This window comes from Choloepus didactylus, chromosome 6, assembly GCF_015220235.1.
Source record: "Choloepus didactylus isolate mChoDid1 chromosome 6, mChoDid1.pri, whole genome shotgun sequence".
NCBI lineage: Eukaryota > Metazoa > Chordata > Mammalia > Pilosa > Megalonychidae > Choloepus > Choloepus didactylus.
The window spans coordinates 52,222,843-52,249,084 of NC_051312.1; the positions used below are offsets into that span (position 1 = coordinate 52,222,843).

The 26,242-nt window shown below is 34.6% G+C and overlaps 1 protein-coding gene across 3 annotated transcripts in view; it reads right to left on the minus strand.

Moving 5' to 3' along the window:
- Positions 1-26,242, minus strand: part of METTL15 (methyltransferase like 15) — a 269,152-nt gene that overhangs the window by 152,404 nt on the left and 90,506 nt on the right. The window lies entirely within an intron of this gene.

The window sequence follows — 26,242 nt, forward strand, 5'->3', positions numbered from 1 at the left end:
CACCAGAGTGACCTCTCGGCTCCTTTTGGAATCTCTCTGCCACTGAAGCTTATTTCATTTCCTTTCACATCCCCCTTTTGGTCAAGAAGATGTTCTCTGTCCCACGATACAATACACTTTTGAGAGTGAAAGGTTTGCTAGTAATAATTACTGGCAGGATAGCAGGATATGATATAGATGCATACATGTTTTTAAGTGCTTGGATCATTCCAGATACATAATAAAGTTACTTGAATATGAATTTACTTAAATATGTACTGATAACTACTAAAGAATAATAAGAATTAAAGTATTATTTTAAAGTTATTTTAAAAAATTGTGAGAAACTTAGATAGCCATGCCTTTTGTGCTGATAGTGATAGAACTGCAAGGTTAAATTATACTAATGCATTTATGTTAAGCACTGATTGCACATTTTTACCATTTGGGCCACACTCTAAAGAGAATAGTCAGGTCAAAGTTGGGCAAGAAACCATTTGTGTACACAAATTAGCTGACTGTAGTTGATTTAGAAGTCAAGACACTTTCAGTATATCCCATCATAGTTATGCTCTTAGTTTAATATGCCCTTTCAAGCTTCACTGGTATTATAAAAATAAAAGCAATTATTCTAATAATATTCAATACTGTACAAATAACATACACTGCCAGACTTTTTAAAGTATTTAAAAATATAACTTTTTAAAAAGTTCATGTATACGTTTTGCAAGAAGTGAGAATTCCTGAAACAGATCTGAATATTTCCTCAGCCCCGCAAGTTACAATTTATTTCAGGGAAAGTGATCACAAACAGGGCACAATTATGCTTTGATTTTCTTGCTTTCAGCTACCATGTTAAGTCCCATTGTCTGATCAAGTGCTTAGAAAATCAACCTGTGAATAAAGGAATAACATGGAGGAAAACCTCTGATCAAAATGGGAAGAAACAGAAGTAAAACATGAGGGATGTAAATGTGGTAAAAATGTGCAATCAGTGCTTAACATAAATGCGTTAGTATAATTTAACCTTGCACTTCTATCACTATCAGCACAAAAGGCATGGCTATATAAGTTTCTCACAATTTTTAAAAATAACTTTAAAGGCAAGATGGCAGACTGGTGAGCTGTATGTTTTAGTTACTCCTCCAGGAAAGTAGGTAGAAAGCCAGGAACTGCGTGGACTGGACACCACAGAGCAATCTGACTTTGGGCATACTTCATACAACACTCATGAAAACGTGGAACTGCTGAGATCAGCGAAATCTGTAAGTTTTTGCGGCCAGGGGACCCGCGCCCCTCCCTGCCAGGCTCGGTCCCGTGGGAGGAGGGGCTGTCAGCTCCGGGAAGGAGAAGGGAGAAGTGCAGTGGGAGCCCTTATCGGAAACTCATTCTACTGATCCAAAATCCAACCATAGATAGACTGAGACCAGACACCAGAGAATCTGAGAGCAGCCAGCCCAGCAGAGAGGAGACAGGCATAGAAAAAAAACAACACGAAAAACTCCAAAATAAAAGCGGAGGATTTTTGGAGTTCTGGTGAACATAGAAAGGGGAAGGGCCCTGAGACGCATATGCAAATCCCGAAGAAAAGCTGATCTCTCTGCCCCATGGACCTTTCCTTAATGGCCCTGGTTGCTTTGTCTATTAGCATTTCAATAACCCATTAGATCTCTGAGGAGGGCCCGTTTTTTTTCTTTTTTTTTTTTTAATCCTTTTTTCTTTTTCTAAAACAATTACTCTAAGAAGCCAATACAGAAAGCTTCAAAGACTTACTATTTGGGCAGGTCAAGTCAAGAGCAGAACAAGGAGAGCTCTGAGACAAAACGCAATAATCCAGTGGCTGAGAAAATTCACTAAACACCACAACTTCCCAAGAAAAGGGGGGTGTCCGCTCACAGCCATCATCCTGGTGGACAGGAAACACTCCTGCCCATCGCCAGCCCCATAGCCCAGAACTGCCCCAGACAACCCAGTGTGACAGAAGTGCTTCAAATAACAGGCACACACCACAAAACTGGGCGTGGACATTAGCCTTCCCTGCAACCTCAGCTGATTGTCCCAGAGTTGGGAAGGTAGAGCAGTGTGAATTAACAAAGCCCCATTCAGCCATCATTTCAGCAGACTGGGAGCCTCCCTACAGAGCCCAGCAGCCCAGAACTGCCCTGGGGGAACGGCACTCACCTGTGACATAGCACAGTCATCCCTCAACAGAGGACCCGGGGTGCACGGCCTGGAAGAGGGGCCCACTTGCAAGTATCTGGAGCCATACGTCAATACCAAGGACTTCTGGGTCAGTGGCAGAGACAAACTGTGGCAGGACTGAACTGAAGGATTAGACTATTGCAGCAGCTTTAAAACTCTAGGATCACCAGGGAGATTTGATTGTTAGAGCCACCCCCACTCCCTGACTGCCCAGAAACACGCTCCATATACAGGGCAGGCAACACCAACTACACACGCAAGCTTGGTACACCAATTGGACCCCACAAGACTCACTCCCCCACTCACCAAAAAGGCTAAGCAGGGGAGAACTGGCTTGTGGAGAACAGGTGGCTCGTGGACGCCACCTGCTGGTTAGTTAGAGAAAGTGTACTCCACGAAGCTGTAGATCTGATAAATTAGAGATAAGGACTTCAATTGGTCTACAAATCCTAAAAGAACCCTATCAAGTTCAGCAAATGCCACGAGGCCAAAAACAACAGAAAATTATAAAGCATATGAAAAAACCAGACGATATGGATAACCCAAGCCCAAGCACCCAAATCAAAAGACCAGAAGAGACACAGCACCTAGAGCAGCTACTCAAAGAACTAAAGATGAACAATGAGACCATAGTACGGGAGATAAAGGAAATCAAGAAGACCCTAGAAGAGCATAAAGAAGACATTGCAAGACTAAATAAAAAAATGGATGATCTTATGGAAATTAAAGAAACTGTTGACCAAATTAAAAAGATTCTGGACACTCATAGTACAAGACTAGAGGAAGTTGAACAACGAATCAGTGACCTGGAAGATGACAGAATGGAAAATGAAAGCATAAAAGAAAGAATGGGGAAAAAAATTGAAAAAAATCGAAATGGACCTCAGGGATATGATAGATAATATGAAACGTCCAAATATAAGACTCATTGGTGTCCCAGAAGGGGAAGAAAAGGGTAAAGGTCTAGGAAGAGTATTCAAAGAAATTGTTGGGGAAAACTTCCCAAATCTTCTAAACAACATAAATACACAAATCATAAATGCTCAGCGAACTCCAAATAGAATAAATCCAAATAAACCCACTCCGAGACATATACTGATCACACTATCAAACACAGAAGAGAAGGAGCAAGTTCTGAAAGCAGCAAGAGAAAAGCAATTCACCACATACAAAGGAAACAGCATAAGACTAAGTAGTGACTACTCAGCAGCCACCATGGAAGTGAGAAGGCAGTGGCACGATATATTTAAAATTCTGAGTGAGAAAAATTTCCAGCCAAGAATAATTTATCCAGCAAAGCTCTCCTTCAAATTTGAGGGAGAGCTTAAATTTTTCACAGACAAAGAAATGCTGAGAGAATTTGCTAACAAGAGACCTGCCCTACTGGAGATACTAAAGGGAGCCCTACACACAGAGAAACAAAGAAAGGACAGAGAGACCTGGAGAAAGGTTCAGTACTAAAGAGATTCGGTATGGGTACAATAAAGGATATTAATAGACAGAGGGGAAAAATATGACAAACATAAACCAAAGGATAAAATGGCTGATTCAAGAAATGCCTTCACGGTTATAACGTTGAATGTAAATGGATTAAACTCCTCAATTAAAAGATATAGATTCGCAGAATGGATCAAAAAAAAATGAACCATCAATATGTTGCATACAAGAGACTCATCTTAGACACAGGGACACAAAGAAACTGAAAGTGAAAGGATGGAAAAAAATATTTCATGCAAGCTACAGCCAAAAGAAAGCAGGTGTAGCAATATTAATCTCAGATAAAATAGACTTCAAATGCAGGGATGTTTTGAGAGACAAAGAAGGCCACTACGTACTAATAAAAGGGGCAATTCAGCAAGAAGAAATAACAATCGTAAATGTCTATGCACCCAACCAAGGTGCCACAAAATACATGAGAGAAACACTGGCAAAACTAAAGGAAGCAATGGATGTTTCCACAATAATTGTGGGAGACTTCAACACATCACCCTCTCCTATAGATAGATCAACCAGACAGAAGACCAATAAGGAAATTGAAAACCTAAACAATCTGATAAATGAATTAGATTTAACAGACATATACAGGACATTACATCCCAAATCACCAGGATACACATACTTTTCTAGTGCTCATGGAACTTTCTCCAGAATAGATCATATGCTGGGACATAAAACAAGCCTCAATAAATTTAAAAAGATTGAAATTATTCAAAGCACATTCTCTGACCACAATGGAATACAATTAGAAGTCAATAACCATCAGAGACTTAGAAAATTCACAAATACCTGGAGGTTAAACAACACACTCCTAAACAATCAGTGGGTTAAAGAAGAAATAGCAAGAGAAATTGCTAAATATATAGAGACGAATGAAAATGAGAACACAACATACCAAAACCTATGGGATGCAGCAAAAGCAGTGCTAAGGGGGAAATTTATAGCACTAAACGCATATATTAAAAAGGAAGAAAGAGCCAAAATCAAAGAACTAATGGATCAACTGAAGAAGCTAGAAAATGAACAGCAAACCAATCCTAAACCAAGTACAAGAAAAGAAATAACAAGGATTAAAGCAGAAATAAATGACATAGAGAACAAAAAAACAATAGAGAGGATAAATATCACCAAAAGTTGGTTCTTTGAGAAGATCAACAAGATTGACAAGCCCCTAGCTAGACTGACAAAATCAAAAAGAGAGAAGACCCATATAAACAAAATAATGAATGAAAAAGGTGACATAACTGCAGATCCTGAAGAAATTAACAAAATTATAAGAGGATATTATGAACAACTGTATGGCAACAAACTGGATAATGTAGAGGAAATGGACAATTTCCTGGAAACATATGAACAACCTAGACTGACCACAGAAGAAATAGAAGACCTCAACCAACCCATCACAAGCAAAGAGATCCAATCAGTCATCAAAAATCTTCCCACAAATAAATGCCCAGGGCCAGATGGCTTCACAGGGGAATTCTACCAAACTTTCCAGAAAGAACTGACACCAATCTTACTCAAAGTCTTTCAAAACATTGAAGAAAATGGAACACTACCTAACTCATTTTATGAAGCTAACATCAATCTAATACCAAAACCAGGCAAAGATGTTACAAAAAAGGAAAACTACCGGCCAATCTCCCTAATGAATATAGATGCAAAAATCCTCAACAAAATACTTGCAAATCGAATCCAAAGACACATTAAAAAAATCATACACCATGACCAAGTGGGGTTTATTCCAGGCATGCAAGGATGGTTCAACATAAGAAAATCAATCAATGTATTACAACACATTAAAAACTCGAAAGGGAAAAATCAATTGATCATCTCAATAGATGCTGAAAAAGCATTTGACAAAATCCAACATCCCTTTTTGATAAAAACACTTCAAAAGGTAGGAATTGAAGGAAACTTCCTCAACATGATAAAGAGCATATATGAAAAACCCACAGCCAGCATAGTACTCACTGGAGAGAGACTGAAAGCCTTCCCTCTAAGATCAGGAACAAGACAAGGATGCCCGCTGTCACCACTGTTATTCAACATTGTGCTGGAAGTGCTAGCCAGGGCAATCCAGCAAGACAAAGAAATAAAAGGCATCCAAATTGGAAAAGAAGAAGTAAAACTGTCATTGTTTGCAGATGATATGATCTTATATCTAGAAAACCCTGAGAAATCGACGATACAGCTACTAGAGCTAATAAACAAATTTAGCAAAGTAGCGGGATACAAGGTTAATGCACATAAGTCAGTAATATTTCTATATGCTAGAAATGAACAAACCGAAGAAACACTCAAGAAAAAGATTCCATTTTCAATAGCAACTAAAAAAATCAAGTACCTAGGAATAAACTTAACCAAAGATGTAAAAGACCTATACAAAGAAAACTACATAACTCTACTAAAAGAAATAGAAGGGGACCTTAAAAGATGGAAAAATATTCCATGTTCATGGATAGGAAGGCTAAATGTCATTAAGATGTCAATTCTACCCAAACTCATCTACAGATTCAATGCAATCCCAATCAAAATTCCAACAACCTACTTTGCAGACTTGGAAAAGCTAGTTATTAAATTTATTTGGAAAGGGAAGATGCCTCGAATTGCTAAAGACACTCTAAAAAAGAAAAACGAAGTGGGAGGACTTACACTCCCTGACTTTGAAGCTTATTATAAAGCCACAGTTGCCAAAACAGCATGGTACTGGCACAAAGATAGACATATAGATCAATGGAATCGAATTGAGAATTCAGAGATAGACCCTCAGATCTATGGCCGACTGATCTTTGATAAGGCCCCCAAAGTCCCTTAACTGAGTCATAATGGTCTTTTCAACAAATGGGGCTGGGAGAGTTGGATATCCATATCCAAAAGAATGAAAGAGGACCCCTACCTCACCCCCTACACAAAAATTAACTCAAAATGGACCAAAGATCTCAATATAAAAGAAAGTACCATAAAACTCCTAGAAGATAATGTAGGAAAACATCTTCAAGACCTTGTATTAGGAGGCCACTTCCTAGACTTTACACCCAAAGCACAAGCAACAAAAGAGAAAATAGATAAATGGGAACTCCTCAAGCTTAGAAGTTTCTGCACCTCAAAGGAATTTCTCAAAAAGGTAAAGAGGCAGCCAACTCAATGGGAAAAAATTTTTGGAAACCATGTATCTGACAAAAGACTGATATCTTGCATATATAAAGAAATCCTACAACTCAATGACAATAGTACAGTCGGCCCAATTATAAAATGGGCAAAAGATATGAAAAGACAGTTCTCTGAAGAGGAAATACAAATGGCCAAGAAACACATGAAAAAATGTTCAGCTTCACTAGCTATTAGAGAGATGCAAATTAAGACCACAATGAGATACCATCTAACACCGGTTAGAATGGCTGCCATTAAACAAACAGGAAACTACAAATGCTGGAGGGGATGTGGAGAAATTGGAACTCTTATTCACTGTTGGTGGGACTGTATAATGGTTCAGCCACTCTGGAAGTCAGTCTGGCAGTTCCTTAGAAAACTAGATATAGAGTTACCATTCGATCCAGTGATTGCACTTCTCGGTATATACCCGGAAGATCGGAAAGCAGTGACACGAACAGATATCTGCACGCCAATGTTCATAGCAGCATTATTCACAATTGCCAAGAGATGGAAACAACCCAAATGTCCTTCAACAGATGAGTGGATAAATAAAATGTGGTATATACACACGATGGAATACTACACGGCAGTAAGAAGGAACGATCTCGTGAAACATATGACAACATGGATGAACCTTGAAGACATAATGCTGAGTGAAATAAGCCAGGCACAAAAAGAGAAATATTACATGCTACCACTAATGTGAACTTTGAAAAATGTAAAACAAATGGCTTATAATGTAGAATGTAGGGGAACTAGCAATAGAGAGCAATTAAGGAAGGGGGAACAATAATCCAAGAAGAACAGATAAGCTATTTAACGTTCTGGGGATGCCCAGGAATGACTATGGTCTGTTAATTTCTGATGGATATAGTAGGAGCAAGTTCACAGAAATGTTGCTACATTAGGTAACTTTCTTGGGGTAAAGTAGGAACATGTTGGAAGTTAAGCAGTTATCTTAGGTTAGTTGTCTTTTTCTTACTCCCTTGTTATGGTCTCTTTGAAATGTTCTTTTATTGTATGTTTGTTTTCTTTTTAACTTTTTTTTCATACAGTTGATTTAAAAAAGAAGGGAAAGTTAAAAAAAAAAAAAAAAAAACAAGGAAAAAAAAAAAAAAGATGCAATGCCCCCTTGAGGAGCCTGTGGAGAATGCAGGGGTATTCGCCTACCCCACCTCCATGGTTGCTAACATGACCACAGACATAGGGGACTGGTGATTTGATGGGTTGAGCCCTCTACCACAGGTTTTACCCTTGGGAAGACGGTTGCTGCAAAGGAGAGGCTAGGCCTCCCTATGGTTGTGCCTAAGAGCCTCCTCCCGAATGCCTCTTTGTTGCTCAGATGTGGCCCTCTCTCTCTAGCTAAGCCAACTTGAAAGGTGAAATCACTGCCCTCCCCTCTACGTGGGATCAGACACCCAGGGGAGTGAATCTCCCTGGCAGCGTGGAATGTGACTCCCGGGGAGTAATGTAGACCTGGCATCGTGGGACGGAGAACATCTTCTTGACCAAAAGGGGGAGGTGAAAGGAAATGAAATAAGCTTCAGTGGCAGAGAGAATCCAAAAGGAGCCGAGAGGTCACTCTGGTGGGCACTCTTACGCACACTTTAGACAACCCTTTTTAGGTTCTAAAGAATTGGGGTAGCTGGTGGTGGATACCTGAAACTATCAAACTACAACCCAGAACCCATGAATCTCGAAGACAGTTGTATAAAAATGTAGCTTATGAGGGGTGACAAGGGGATTGGGAAAGCCATAAGGACCACACTCCACTTTGTCTAGTTTATGGATGGATGAGTAGAAAAATAGGGGAAGGAAACAAACAGATAAAGGTACCCAGTGTTCTTTTTTACTTCAATTGCTCTTTTTCACTCTAATTATTATTCTTGTTATTCTTGTGTGTGTGCTAATGAAGGTGTCGGGGATTGATTTGGGTGATGAATGTACAACTATGTAATGGTACTGTGAACAATCGAAAGTACGATTTGTTTTGTATGACTGCGTGGTATATGAATATATCTCAATGAAATGAAGATTAAAAAAAAAAAAACAAAAAAACAAAAAAAAGACATAATGCTGAGCAAAATAAGCCAGGCACAAAAAGAGAGATATTGTATGTTACCACTAATGTGAATTCTGTGAAAAATGTACAATGTTTTATACTGTAGAATGTAGGGGACCTAGAGATACCAATTAGTAGAGGGGGAATGATAATCTAATAAGAACAGATAAACTATGGAGGGTAATCTCAATGTTATGGGAATGCTCAGGAATGATTAGGGTTTGTAAACTTTCTTGGATATAGTAAGATCATGTTGGAAGCAATAGAGTTATTTTAGGTTTTTTTTTTCTCTTATTCCTTTGTTTTCTTAGAGGTTGTTAATTTTCTTGGGGTATGGTAGGAACATGTTGGAAGCAATGTAGTTATTTTAGATTATTTGTTTTTCTTACTCCTCTGTTTGGACATGGTTTATTAATTTTCTTGGGGTATGGTAGGAACATATTGGAAGCAAAGTAGTTATTTTAGGTTATTTGTTTTCCTTAATCCATTGCTTTGTTTGAAATGTTGTGGGGTTTTTTTGGTTGTTGTTTGCCTGTTTGTTTTTAATTCTTTGATAAACAAAGTTAAAAAATTGAAAAAAAAATCAGTAGAAAAATGGGAGTAAAAACTAAATGACAAATAGGATGGGATGGGGGGATGGTTTGGGTATTCTCTTTTCACTTTTATTTTTTATTCTTATTCTGATTCTTTCTGATGTAAGGAAAATGTTCAGAAATAGATTGTGGTGATGAACGCATAACTATATGATCATACTGTGAACAATTGATTGTATACCATGGATGACTGTATGGTTTGTGAATATATTTCAATAAAACTGAATGAAAAAAAAAATAACTTTAAAATAATACTTTAATTATTATTGTTTATTTGTTATCAGTACATATTTAAATCTCAAGATAAATAATTTCCTTCTCCAATTTGAATACTTATTTTATTCATGTAGTAACAGGTAGCAATCTTCCACCATACATTACCTCAGTTCTAAAATTGCTAGGGGTTTAGCATGATTTAAACAAAGGACTCTTCCCAGGCAAAACTGTAAAACATTCCTTGTTATGGCAACAATACCAAGTATTGCTATAACACTAGATTTAAACTAAGAGACTATCAAATAACATAATTTACATATAATTACCTTATCCCAAACCAAGAAAAGTCCCAATCAGTATTTAAAAAAGAAAGATCCTCATCATTAAGAATATTCTGGAAAATGTGAGAAGATCATTATAATTTACATGATTATTTTCTAATATATCATGATTATGCCCTTGGAGATACACTGACAAGCAAGGAAGTTTCCACAGGGAAAAAGAAAATCTATTATCACCAGTCAAATGTAACAGAGAGAAAAAAGTGGGAGACAAATGGGATTTATGAGACTAGGTGTGAACTCCACCATATGTCCTAGGTTAACAGGTGATTGGAGCAATCAACGTTCATTTTTAAATTTCTAATATACATTGCTCATCAATAACAGTGACATCTAAGCCTCATGAGGCACCATAAGGAAACTGGTCTTTTTTTTTTTTTTTTTTTGCTTAACAAATGCATAAGGAGAAATAAACCAGGATGTTTCCAAATAATATTTCTATGGGTCTCATTTATACATTTATTTCAAATGTATACCTAATATCCAAAACATATATGAAATGCTTTCTTTGAAATAAACTGACATAATTTATTTGAAAAACCAAACGCATATTTGATATTACAAGATTATTCTGGTTATTTCACTTACTAGTTACATAACCCTCGGTATTTTACATATAGGGAAACTAAGGTTATACTCAGCTAGCAAAGGGCAAAGGCAGGAATTGAATATAGGTGTATCTGGCTCTAAAACCTGTGTTCTTTCCTGCATCATCCTGCCTCCACATTAAATCAATAATGTCTATATTTGCACATTGCTTTATGGTGTATCAAGTATTAATGTTTTCCTACTTGGTCTAACAAAAGCCCTATGAGGGAGTATGGGCAAGTGCTATTATACCCATTTTTACAAAAGAGAAAATTCAGGTGCAGAAAGATAATATGACTTGATGGAAATCATATTACTAGTAAGTAAGAGGAAGAGAACCCTAAACCAAGCCTATTCTAAATTCTGTGCTCTTTTTGAAAGAAAGGAAGAGAGAAATGTACAGAGAGAAAGAGGGAGGAAGGGAAGGGGAGGGGGAATGAAGAGAGACAAAGAGAGTAAGAAAGAGAAAGAGAATAAAGAAGGAAGGGAGGGAGGAAAGAAGGAGGGGGAGACAAAGAGAGACAGAGAATGAGTAAACGAGAAAGAAATAAAGGAAGGAAAGAAGGAAGGAAGGAAGTGAGGGAGGGAGGAGGGAAGGGAGGAAGTAAAGAAGGAAAAAAGAAAAGGGAGAGAAATAAAAAAAAGTAATACAAGATAAGTTTAGTTTTTTTATAGATCCACAGAGGAAGTTAAACTTCTTTATCTCTGGGTGGCAGGATAACTTTTAAGATATGTGTGTTTTGCTCTCTCTTCCCCATCTCCTTTTTCAAGCAGATGTCTAGGTATCTAGAACTTTAGACTTTGGTATGACAAAAGCAAAAGCTATGAAGCAGCCATTTTCCTGTCTTTTATATGTCTAAAAAAAAACTTGGAAGAAAATGTTAGTTATCCTGGGTAGATAGCATCTTTAAGGAAAGTAGGGGGAGATTTCTGTGAAATTAGGAAGAAAGACAGAAAAGATGGACAAATTCCAGAAAGGTATATGACCAATGAGGTGACTGACAGGTGACAAAAGATCTCAGAGTAGTTGGCTAGATGCCGAACTGAAGAAGTATGGACCCTCAATCACAGAGTTCCAATATCACCAGAGACTTTCATGCCCCTTTGTAACAAAGAAGCAGCAGGACTTGTATCCTAGTGGTTTAGAATAAAAATACAACGCAGGGAAAGGAGAGGCTAAGACTACTTATAATTGTGACTCAGAGTCTCCCCCTGAGTACTTCTTTGCTGCTCAGATGTGGCCCTCTCTCTCTCTCTCCCTAAGCCCACTCGGCAGGCAAACTCATCACCCTCCCCACTACATGGGACATGACTCCCAGGGGTATAAATCCCACTGGCAACATGGGATATGACTTCTGGGGATGAGCCTGGACCCAGCATCATGCGACTGAGAAAATCTTCTTGACCAAAATGGGAAAGAGAAATGAAACAAAATAAAGTTTCAGTGGTTGAGAGAGTTCAAATGGAATTGAGAGGTCACTCTGGAGGGTATTCTTATGCACTATATAGATATCCCTTTTTAGTTTTTAATGTATTGTAATAGTTGGAAGGATATACCTGAAACTGTTGAACTGCAACCCATTAGCCTCAATTCTGAAGATGATTGTATAACTATGTAGCTTACATGGTGTGACTCTGTGATTGTGAAAACCTTGTGGCCCACACTCCATCTATCCAATGTATGGACAGATGAGTAGAAAAATGGGAACAAAAATTGGATGAATAATAGGGGGATGGGAGGATGGTATATTTTGAGTGTTCTTTACTTGTGTCTTTATTCTTATTATTTTATTTTTCTGGAGTAATGAAAATGTTCAAAAATTGATTTTGGTGATTAATGCACATTATATGATGGTACTGTGAACAACTGATTGTACACTGTGGATGACTGTAGGGTATGTAAATATATCTCAATGAACTGAATTAAAAACTAAAAAAGACATTGCAGGGGCAACTAAATTTGTCATGAGGTAAGAAGATTCATAGCCTCTGCATACCTCTGGAAGAAAGGGGAAAAGGGGACTGAGACTGAAGACTCCTCAGCACAGGAGGACTGAAGGCTCATAATCAAAATGAAGGTGACTTAAAGATAAGAAAAACTAGCACCTGAAGGGGGAAGATTCATTTATGCATCCTCCAACTTGCCTGCATCAGTACACAGCAGTGTAATAGTAATATGATATGAAATAAGGATCTCAGCCTCTCAACATAACTGTGTTGAAGATGTCAATGCTCATTTGTCCATATGAGTCCAGAAATACTCTTCAAAGTGTAAAACTCATTAACATAGGACCACATAAAATAATCACAGGATTAATGAATGTGTGCTTGCTCAGCCCAAGACTTCTAAGTCATTTAACATCAAGGTATTCCCTAATATTACAAACTGATTCATTAATGAACAGGACTTTTCCAGAACATTAATAATAATGATTTGTAATGAACTGCATTATACAATTCTGTAACACCATGTTTTTATTTGCTGATTAGTCTACTTACATTTGAAATGACAAAGTGAACTTTTCTTAATTTAGGCTGACTGTGTTTAATCAAATAAAACTAAATGACACTTTACCCTAATCATAGAAATGATTAGGTTCTACCTACTTTCTCCATGGTAAGTCACACTTCAGTAGTTGAGCTATAGCTGCAGATCAGTTATGAATAGAGTACAAATGCAGAATTTCAAAGCTCAGAGGTACATAACAGATTATTCCTTCCCTCATGTTACTTACGAGGAGACCAATACCTAGACAGGTTAGCCGGCAGCTAGTTAAGGGCAAAGCTAATACTAAAATCCAGATCTTAGGCTCTGTCGACTTCATTTCATAATACTCCCCCACTGAAATTGTATCACAATGAAATAAAAACAATATTCCTTTGAAAGTTCTTTTTTTTTCTTAATATGATAGATAAACATGGGAACTTAACATCTTAAGCTGCCAAAACACTGTTCTACCATTCTATTCTGCTGAATCTGATCATTTTGCTGCTTTAAATCTCAGAGAATTACGTTACATAAGTTGCATGGTAAAGTGTCCATTATCTGTAACAGCCACTGGTGATGACTGACTGTGTCACAGTTTTCAAATTGATCTTGAAATTAAAAAAAAAAAAAAATTAAAACACTTACAATCACAGACTCATGAGTGGTTAGAGCTAAAAGGACCCATAGAAATGATCCAAGTTTCATTATTTTAATTACCTTATTGTACATACTGTTCCATCTTTCTAGAATATACCTCATCATTCTATCTCTCAAATTCCATAACCTTTAAGACTCAGCTTAGGTGCCTCTCTGAAGGTAGAAACTGATAGAAATCAAGGTATTTGTCCAATATTACAGACAAGATAATTAAGTGATTTATTTCGAAATTCAACAATTTGAATCATCGAAATTTTCACATTGGAACAACACTGTTAAAATTGGACATAAAAACATTTTTAGCCATGAACAGTATGAGGGCAGATTTTCAGTTTCATTCTCCTAATGGTGATTAGTCATTTCCAATCTGTGCAAAATTTTTAATAGTAAGTTCTCATCTCAATTTGGAAACAATATGGCCTTACTTTACTTTAAAATTTCCTCCTATGAGTATTTTCTGTTTTGGCAATTACTAATTTTGAATTAAAGTGCTTTTCAAAGAATTTTAGTTAAACTTCACCTATTTGCAACTTATTTCATTTTGAAAGACTGAAATGCCTCAGACACTTAAATTTCTAGCTTTCCTTCTGTAGGTAATTACAATAAAATTTATGGAATTAATAATATACATATTTACTAAAGCATTAAGTACAGATAAAGCATAGAGGGTAGTACAAACATATCAAGTTATAGCCTAATCTGGTGAGGAAATTTAGGCATGCACACAAATAACTATAATACTGGTAAAAAGAAATGAGCAATATAAGAAAGAAATACATACAATTCTACAGAGAGTCATAAACCAGAAATTTATTCCAATTGGTAGCAAGATGGACTACATTGAGGGAGATCACAATTCAGCTGGGCCTTGACGGTTGGGCAGAACTCAGAACTCACCCTTTCTTTTCACTGTCCCATATTCTGCAAATCCAACCAGTTACCAAATCCTATTGATTTTACCACATAAACATGTCTTGAATCTTTCCACCCCTACTTTTAATTCAGGCCCCCATATTTCTTTGCCTTCTTATTGCTCTAGACTCAACAACTGATATCCATGCCTCCAATCTCACTTTTGATTCTTCTTGCTACACTGTTAGCAGGATATCCTTTCTACAGCAAAATTGTAGCATGTGGCATCCCTATTTAAATCCTCCATTGTTCTTGAGTGCCTACAGGATAGAGTATAAACTTCTAGGCATAATGGAGAGTTCTGACCCCTGCATTTCTTTCCAACATCATCTACTACTGTCAGACATGAATTTTACAACGTATTCTCCATACATACAGAAGTTATGTGTAGTTGTCAAACATGCCAAGTTGTCTCAACTTTCTCTCCCTTTTCTCTTGTTCCATTTCCTCATATTTTATTATCAAGCAATAATGAGACTCTAATATGACCATGACACTATTCTAAGAGCTGGAAATAGAGCAGCTTTATGTATGTGCCAGGTACTGCATTATTTGTTGCAACATGTTCCCTGTCTTCTTCATAGTAGCCTTGTGAGACAGACAAATTAGAAGATGAAGCTGGAAAGGTGGTGTGAAGCTGAAATGTGGCAGTCCTTAAAGGCCAGGATAATTAATATGCATCATATGTGCTAAACAACAAACAGCTTTAAGAATTTTTTTTTACTTACAAATAAAATTATCTGCCTACAGTATGGAAGACGGATGGTAGGGTGTGAAAAGACAGTGGTGAACCGGACCCTTCTACTATTGTAAACAAGAGCTTGAACTGATAAGAAGAATGAAGAGGAATAACAACAACAATGTGATGCATTTATTGAAAGCACTATGCTAAACATTTCATCTGCATTATTTGTTTTATACATATGCATAAACATACACACACATATATATACTCATATACATGCAATTTCAGTTAACTTAATGTAATTCTTAAAACCACATTCTGAGATAAATTGCTATTAACACTATCTCATACAGAAGAAAACAGGTTTAGAAAGGATTAGGTAAATTTTCTAAGGCATTGCTAATGAATGGTGGAGACAGACTGAAAAAAAAAATATTCTGTCTCCTGAACCTGTATTACTAACTACTCTGCTTTTTTTAAAGAGGTAGAATAGACTAATTAGGTGTGGTCAGTGGAAAAGAGAGATGAATTAAAAATGATCCCAATGTGTGCCATTTGGATAACGAGGCTGACAACAGACACTATTTTTTACGCAATTATTATATTTCAATACTCACTATGTTACACACTTAAAAAACCTGATCTAATTTAATTCTTACCATAGACTCAGCAAAGTAGATACAATAACCTCATTTTACAGATAAGTAATTGGGGCCATTTACTTAAGAAAACATGTGTTGATCATACAATTAGGGATAGAGGCAGAAATAAGAAACGCATTTCTTTTCCCTCCCTTCCACTTGCTGCCTCCCAATTAGTGTTACAAAGACCAAACAACTTCTTATTCCAGAAGAAAGAAGACTAAATGTCTAAGTAAAGGAGATATAGGCATCTTGATAGGGAGAACAAAAGGGTTAAAGAATTTCATGTGGGGATAGAATAATTCTTCGTGGTAAACCTGAAACTGTGACGTGAGGGGTATATCCTGAGTAGAGATTTTGAAGAGCATTTAAAAAAAAAAAAAGAAGAAGAAATCAATAAATATAATAGGGTCAATTGTAGTAGCATTAATACGAATTGGGATAAAAAATTTTGATTTCTGATCATGCTTAAAGAACAATCTAATTATATCTTTAAAAGTTCATCCTAATCAAAAACATTGATACATGTAAAACAGAAATGAAGATAAATTACTTGCATTACATATTCAAATTATATTTTGCAGTCTTTGGGACTATTGAGCCCCCAAAGAGAGTCTAGCTTGCACACATTTACAGAAGGCAACAGAGGGAGCCCCTTTGATGTAATTAATGCAGCAAATAGTAAGATAGTTTAGCTATTCTGACAAGATTATTTGGATATTCTGACTAAACTTTTTAAATAATCACTAGAAAGAGCTATCTGCTTTGTAACGTCACTGACACATATGTAATGGTTAAGGAAAGCTATTGTTCTATCATTGTGTGCGAACTCAAGACCATCACAGACATCTCTAAGGCATTAACTATGTTTTCAGTCTAATCTGTTAAGAAGTAGGCATTGCTGAAACCAATGAATTTCTAGACTTGAAATAAACTAGAACATATAACTGAACACAGAAGGCCAATCTTATAGTTAGCTAATATTTTGAACAAACATTCCTACCAAAACCCTTGATTTATTATTGTTTTGTCAAGCCCTGTTGAGTATCTGTCTGCTAAGTACTGATTTTGTTTTACTGGTAACTATTACATGGGCTTATGCAAAGGGAAAAAAAAATCTTAAAAGAATATAAAAGTTATGCCACAAACAAAACAATCAATGCACTGCAATAAATTTACCTCTTTTCCCATTTTATAAAGAGTATTAGTGTTACTATGATGACTCATTCTGCCTAAATTCTGCTAACATTTCATCTTGTAGTTTAAACTCTCTCCTATTCACAAAAGAAATCTTTACTTGTCTTAACACAATTTATTTTTTCTCTTCTTTAAAGTAGGCTCTTCGGTTATATTAAATTACATATATGCAATATTCATCCTTCTTTGTGATGAGTAGCTTTCACTCTTATCTGTAACTCAGAATAAATTTCAATCCTAATCCCAGCCACGTACAATGGATCTTCTACTTGATCTGCCTGCACATACAACAGTTGAATTAAAACAAATAGCTAAAAATGATATGGCATAGGAGGTGGTCTCAAAAAGCTCAGAGGTTTCCAGCACAGACAATGCCAACCTGTCAACATTTTCTTTAATAAGAAAAATGGCTCTTATATACATCAACCAGGAAATTGACATAACTTATTTGGGACAAATTCTTCCAGGCACATATGTGACTACTGAGAATGCCAGACAGGTATTTTCTTCTAGGAATTATTAAATATGTAGAATGTTTGCAACTTTGGAAAAATAATGTTAATGCAATACTGAGCTCTTTTATCAATGTGTTTGGCAAATGCTCTTTTCAAACTTTTTTTTTTTTTTAGCACAGATTGTTTTATTGATGGCAGTTTCCACATGGTTTTAATATTAAATTATTTTCATAAGCATTAAACTAAAAGTAATGATGGTGAGATTTTCTATAACTTGGCCTCCAATTAACATTAATTTTACACAAATCAAAGCAGACTAATACATATAAGTGCTGGTGTCCAAGCCTGTGTGTGTGTATGCACATGCATGCATGCATATCATGATGGGTAAGTAGGAAATTCCATATTTCTTTTACTTGTTTAAACACATGACTTGAGGTTAAACAAGTTTGAATCAGAATAGGGTATATCACACCACCAGGAAATCCTTGTGGGAATAGATGTTTGGAAGTAAAATCTGAGGAGTGAGGAAGAGTTTCTCAAGTTAGTAAGGGGAAAATAATCAAGAAAGTGACTGTAAAATAATTCAAACTATAGAGAAAGGCAGGTTCAACAAAATATATTAATACCATTAGGGAAAAATGATTTTTTATTTTCAAGTATTATATGAATTGAAAAACAAGATATAAATAAGGCAGAAGAGTACAAAAGAAAAAGACAAAGTCAAAATATCTGGTTTCTGGTCCAGAATCCATTTTTAATAACCATAAAAGTTGGGCAAGTTACTTAACTTCTCTGAACCTCAATTTCTTCATGTCCTTATCACCAGTCTACTGGGATATGCAAATAAGATAATGTACATGAAGGAAATCTAAAAATAGTATACTGCTATATTAAATTAAAGAATATTATTCATACAATGAATTTAAATTAACAATTGTTCCCAAAAGGCTTAAATTCCATAAAAATATATACTAAATTCAAGGTACTTCAGCACATAAAAGAAGTTGCATAGTTTCTCAATTTGAAGAAACACTAATAGGCACTGATACTAACCATTAGCAAATGGTCTTTAAAAGGAGCCTCTTAAGAATATGACATTTCCAGAGGGAGAAATTCCACAGAATTTTAAATTAAATAAAAATCACCAACGGTATAACTGAAATAAGACTAATTCATAATTAGTCAGACTTTGTACTTAAAACTAAGAAAAGTTCTTGAATTAACTTTTCATTCAAATTGAAAAACAAAACAATTTACAAGATGATCTCTTTACATACTCTTTAAAAACATTTTTTAATGTAAACATTATTACTTTTCTGTTTTCAGATATTAACACTTTTAAAGATTTTATTATTACATTCTAAAATCTTATCACACTAACAATCTTATTTTGGGATTGTGTAAATGACTCATTGTAGGGACAACAAATTGGAAGGTGGGTCCAATTTACCTACATCTGTTCTCTGACATATTAGTAAGCATCAGAAATTTCTCAATTTTTCACAACCCAGGAAGATTTATATAACTTTCAAAGTGGTCTGTTGACTCAAAGGAGGTTAAATTCATACTAAAACCAAGCTTTTCCCAAATCACACTTTAATAAGTTGTGGAGCCAAGATGTAAACTTTGGCCTTTCTGATCAAGATTCCACGAGCTTCCTGCTATGCCACCATGTGCCTCCTGTAAGGCATTTTAGGTGACAGCCAGTATTTACACATCTAATCTAACAGCAGTCTTTAAAAATATCTCTGTTGGTAAGCCTTATCATATTCATACCAAGGGATGCAATTTTGTGTAAATTTTAAAATAAATAGTATCACCTAAATGTCTGGGGGGGTGGGGGGGGGAGGCCAAAACAGATATTCCAGAAGTCAACTTCCTGCAATGCTATGCACATAACAAGGGATAAATATTTAAGTATAGATGAACAAATAGATGGCTTACTTAAAGAGAGAGGCAGAAAGGAGGTCTAAAAAACCCTTAAGGAAAATATTATCTTTCAGGAAGGGCTATTTAAACAAACTTAGATACGTTTTAAATGAAGATCTTGTTTAATTAGTATAGTATTATCAAAATTCATTGAAAATAACCTGAATCAAAGAAACCAAGATTTCATTGGCTTAGATCTTAGATTTGATATTGGCTTCTTTTAGGTGTTCTGAAGTATTGGTATTAGGTATAATCCTCTACACAACTAATTCAACTGAGTCCTAGTACAGTGCTGGAATATCACATGGATGCTCTTAAGAACAATGAAAATGGATTCATAAAAGTGGGTTCATATCTCCATTCAGCATGACCTTGGAAAAGTCATTTAATAACGGTGAGTCTTGGAAAAAGAGATTAGTCACATGAAAATGCTTTATATACCATAAACCACTACATAAATATTATTATTGCCACTAAACATTGGTGGTGACAATAATGGCATGACATCTAATTTTATCTCAAATGTGTTTAGAAATACTGTCTTTCAAAACACCATAGATCAAAAACCAAAAAATTAAGTCTAAAGGTAAAAAATTAATTATCACCTATAAAGAATAATTTAAAAAGACTGAAAGTCTCACTATAATAGATATTGTACCTGTTGAATTCAACTGCATTAGGAATCTCAAAAACCTAGATCATAGTCCCTGATCTTGGGCAGTTCATTAAACCCGTGTTGTAGCTTCCTGGTGTGGTTGGGGTATGTGAAGCAATCTGTTCAAAGTAATGTAAGTATCTCAGAGTTACAAAGATACTTAAATGCCAGGTGTCAGCATTATGGCAGGGACCATTTAGGCTTTCTAAACAATAAGTGTAACATACAAACTACTATATTTTTAAGTGTCATGGCTACATTATGTCAGAATACAAGACGGGGGACCTCTTAAAACAAAACAAAACAAATAAAAGTGTACTGTCATAAATCTAGCAAAGAGAAACAAGTCCTCCTTATGTAATAAATCTGCTTTCTTCCACTTTTCAAGTGATTTTTCTCTATTAAAAAAAGACCGACATGTTTTCAATACATTCTAAATTCATCTTAAACAATATTAAGCTGGCCAAAAAGTCAGTTTTTCTAATCATTGCTCTGACACATCATTCCTCATTCTAAATTCTAGATATATGGATATATTGTTTCTGAATGACTTAAAAGTAAATGAAAGGTAAATAAGTCAATAATGGAAATTTAATGCTAAAAATTATAAGAAATTATAAGAAAATAACACAAGGACAAATGTTTAATGATTTTTAATAAGTCCATCAGTGACATCTTTGTTGTTTACAGTGCATTAGCTTGTTACCATAAATATTTATTCTTTAATCCAAATATGTTTAGGGAAGTATTGCTTTTTTGTTTGTTTTAAATTTCTACAGATTGGATAATTTTTAGTTTAACATTTATTAATTGTATGGCATAGTATTAAGACAATTAGAAAGCATCATTTCTAATTTTTAGGTTATTATGGTTTTCTTTATTATCAAGCAAGATAATTTTAACAAATGTTCCATGGACACCTCAAAAGATAAGAGTATTAACTATTTACAGGGTGTACAATTTGGGGACAACTTAGTCTATCACATAGTTTAAATTTCTGAGGCCTTATTTATTTATTATCTACTAAATATGTCACACACAAAAATAGAGTAATGTCCCATTCCAATTACATTTCTGTAATGTTTTGTTTGCATTTCTAAAAGGTTCTGTACTTTCTGCAGTCTTTTAGAGATTCAGGATTTATTCATATCCTTTTCATTAAAAAAAAATCTTTCATTTTTCTTTATCAAAAGAGATATATTTACCTTAGAAAAGATGTCTTTGCCTTCTGAGAAGTGTTATCTATATATTTTATCACACTTGGTCATAGTTCTGGTATCTTAATAGTCTCAACCACTCAGTGAAGAAGGTAAAGTTCAAAGAGGGCACTGCCTAGGAAGTTAAGGACAGAGGAAAATGTCCAAACAGTTGTTTTGGAGAATGGGAAAAGGAATTGAATAAAAACATGTAAAAGATTTCAAAGGGGTGCTGAGAGCAACCTTTATTCAAGGTTGCAAATAAATAAGCCAGACTAAGTAAAACGATTTCGGTAGGAGAAAATGTTCTAAAGAATACATTAGGAATAGGTGATATGGAGGCTTTAAATTCCAGACTGAAGAGTTTGTACTTTAACTTACAGCTAATAAAAAACTCTTTGAAAGTCCCATGTTCAAAAAAGTGACATGATTAAAAAGAGAATGATGTGTGATGAAACAGAAACTTGGGCATGTGTTATATATTTTCAGCAATTTTTTTCATTGGATTTCTTCTCAGAGTTATGCTGAAGATAGTCAATGATAATCTTTTCAAAACATTGAGACAACTCTTTGGGGTGTCAATCAGCTGAAAATACAGTTCTAACAGTATTTAATCAATTATGGGATGGGAGTGTGGGTGAACATCGGTTTAACTATCCGCCCGAAAGAATCCAAAGAGTCACGAAAAGAAAAGCTTCTAAATTCAATATGAGAGGAACAGAGTTGTATTCTTCTGAGACAGAATATAAGAGCTATCATTTGTTGTCAGACAATCATTTATGTCCTTCTAATGCAAACTAACAAGCACTATGTGTTATAGTAGTCTTAAGAGAATATACCACGAGATAGAGAAGCCATAGTCTTAGACTGAATAGCTAATCGTGTGAAAACATACAGGATAAACAAAGAAGTCTAGTTGTTAAGGTAAAACCTAATACTCCAAATACCTTCAGATGAACTGGTAAATCATAATGAAAAAGATTCTACATGTATAACATTAAGAATACCAAATCAAGGTCAGGAGTGGGCTAATGGAAAACAATACATATTTACCCAATTGACCTATCTTGTTAGATGGAGAAAATTAGGCAGAAACAACCAGCACTTTCTGTTAACTATTAGGGTATTTTACTGTCAAAACACAATGTTACACTATTTTCTATTACTTTTCATATTGTGCTTAAAAATAAATCACCTTTGCCTTTCAGGAGTTTAATTTCATGTAATTGTTGCTACCTCTTAAAATGCTTCTGTCACACAAGAACTCTTCTGTAATATATCATCGCTTGTTTATACATGGAGCTCATAATTAGACACTAGAATACTAACTACAAAGCCTGAAATATAATACAGAATTACATCCATTTACCATTTTTATAAAAACATTTTTTTAAGTTGTAAAAGAGACTACTATTGACTGCTTTACTGAAAAAAAATTTTTGGTTAGAAAAAGACACAGCCCCTGATAGGTAAATTTCTTACAGTTATACAAACGCGGTCCATCGAGCCCTATTAAAACTCAGATCTTTTTATATCCTCAACCTCTCCAGGTTTTCTCTAAGTATTCCGAATTTTAGTTAATATTGAATTCTCAAGAATATCCCACAAAGAATAAAATATATAACAAAAAGGACAAAGAAAAAACAATTTAAATTACACTAACACCCAAGCCAGACAAACATATTTAAAGAAATGAAAATGATCACAGATCTCATCAATTTACACAGAGTAAATGTTTGCTTTAAAATTTCAGCTGAAATTTTAAGTAAAAGTTGATCACCAATATTAAAATTCTACAACTAAATGCAAAAATACCCATACTAGTTCAGTTCTATAAAATAATAGTTTCAGAGATAGCTTTAAAATTCAAACTTTACTGTGTTAATCATATCACAGTATGCATCACTTTTCTTCTGGGAGATATATAATATCTCTCTACAGTTGAGCAAAGTTATTAATATGCTCAGTATTATAACTTCATTATATGGTATTAATGTAAATGAAAGCTAGGATAACTCTCATTAATACCAGTCTACATCTATTGCTTTGGTTGAACAAGTTGTAACTAAAGCAAATGAGCTAAGTATAGCAAATACTGCCTTACTCCATTATTGCAAATGGTTTTCAAAAAAATTATCTTAATATTGTTAATAAATGTTTTCATTTGTATAAATTCATATTATAGTTCTACCTAGTATAAACATGTCTCCCTTTTCTGTCATGATCATTTATCCAGACTTTGATACACAGCCAATTCAACAGATAATTATTGAATACTTTGTGTACAAGCATATTAGCTCTTTATATAAAAATATGGCTACATGACTTCAAGCAATTCATCTTACATGTTAAGGCCTGAATTTTCTCAACGATAAGGAGACTGAACAAGATGATCTCTTCAAGCTCAAAAATTCTGTAATTCTAAAATAAACAGGATCTAAATGCATATAAACTAAGAGAGATCTTCTTTGCAATCTTATGAGAGTTAGGTGGACCTGAAATAGCATTAAAACTTTACTTCATGTCAAATAAGCTGGAAATTTAAATCCAAAGAGTTGGTAATGAAAAGATTGATAAATGTTTGAAATAATGATTCTTCCTGCAATTGTGGAAAATAATAGTCAACATTTATTCATCATTTATGAAACTATACACTCCTTTTTTTATTGTTAGCCACAGGAAAAATAGGTTTATGTGATGAAAGGATTTCATCCATGTTTTAGAATAAATGCAAAAAGAGGCAGTCTATTTCTTTTCTCTAAATACATGGTTAAAGTCATAGACAATAGAAAAACTATTAAGAGAAATTAGAAGCCAGAGGTTTCTCATTATAAGAAGTAATCTTAAAATTATCACTACTAAACAGCATTAAATCAACTTTTGAATAACTATTGATCAAGAAAAAATTAAAGCAGTCTATAAAGTACAATCAACATTCAAGAGCAGATCAATAGCAGTAACTCAAAATACAGAGCACTGTAGTGGGCAATAGCAGGAGCCTTGAAAAGAGATATAAACCAACAGTAGTGTAAATATATATGAATCTGTTTCAAAGAACTTTATAGTAACAGCTTTATTACTAAGTGCTGCTACAATGAAAACACAGCTGATTGTGATCAAGTTGGGAGTCTTCCATTCTACTGCAATTCCATTACAATGTTATTTGAACAAATCATAAAATCTACTTGTACGATATCCTAGTGATATTTCATAAAATGTGAGATCTAATGTACTGGCTAGTTAATTACTACAGGGAGTTATCAAATGGAAACGATTCACTCATGAAAACTTACCCCTATAACTGTTCACCAGTTGTACACATCAACCAATGGCTTACTGATGGAGTTAGGAGGGTTTCAAACTGAATTCAAACTGACCTCTCTCAATTTCTACCACCCATTCCATGGTTAATTGAGACTTAAATAAATCAATCCATACTCACTTGCTTTTTTCAAAATAAGAACTCAAGGAAGAGATATAAGGAGTTTATAAATGAAACTACAACATTCAAATTAGAGCTTTAGGAAAAATCCTTGTAGACATCGCATGGTTTCTGTCTTCACAAATAGTATCTGATACTGAATTTAGATGTACTCCTATCTTTATCTGTTATTGTATTCCATTGTCTTTGTTTCTTTCTTTGGGAAATAAAAAAATGAAAATACACAGGACAGAATGCCATTAAATCAAAAACACAAAATCTCATTTTGTAGTTCAAGTTATTAATGACTGTGTAGCAATTTTTACATCCCCAAATTTCAAAATGGTATGCTAATGAAAGGAAAGAAACTTGGAACTATGAATCAACACTAAAAAATTTAACATTTCTTGTAGGCTTCTGAGGGAAATGAAAATTCAGCAATATATTTACAGGTGCATTATTCAGTTTACAATATCACCAATATGCTATGTTTATTGCAAGTTCAAATGTGTTGTAGGAAATAAAGCAACAATAAAATAAGCTATGTACCTAAATTATACATTGAGCAGATTCTGGTAAATGATATTTCATAAATGTAAACATTAAAATGAAGCTAAGATAAATGGATTTCTAAGGAACAAGTTTACATGTTTTATACATTTAGATGAACAATGGCAGTTTCCTTTATGAAATAAACATTATTTTACACCAAAAGGAGTTAGTGATGACATTTCCCAGTGTAAAAAGGGAAGGCAACAGAGAAGAATTGGCACTTATATCATTTATATTGACTTTGAGGAAATTTCTAAAATAATCATGCTACAAATGACATTGTAAAAGGTATGGCTTGGCCAAAAGAATATATGGGACATAGCAAGGCTCTGAAATCAGGCAACTGATTACAAAAGTAGGTGCATGCTAACATCAGTTTTACAACTGATAATGTGTTTCACTTTTTGAAAGGTATTTCATATCTTTTGGTCTCTTATGAACTTCTATTCAATAATTATTTATTGATATAAATATGAACTAGTAAGTTAACATTTGAGCATGAGTCAGTTTTTAAAATATTTGCTTGATGTCATTATATCATTAACTCTTATCCAGTAAATGAATTTTGACTTGATATTTTTCATTCCTAACTAAATCCAAACAAAAAGCAAAGTTATTTATAATAATCATTGTTAAAAATCACAATAAATTAAATATCACCATATATGCTTTGGTTTAAGACTTTGTCAGAGTATTAAGATATACTTCTAATGACATATTTGAATTTATTTTCAAATAACATGAGATTCATGTATCATTTGGTGAACCAAATGTGAGAAATAGGGTGAGTCAACTATGATATGTACCAAGGTATCTT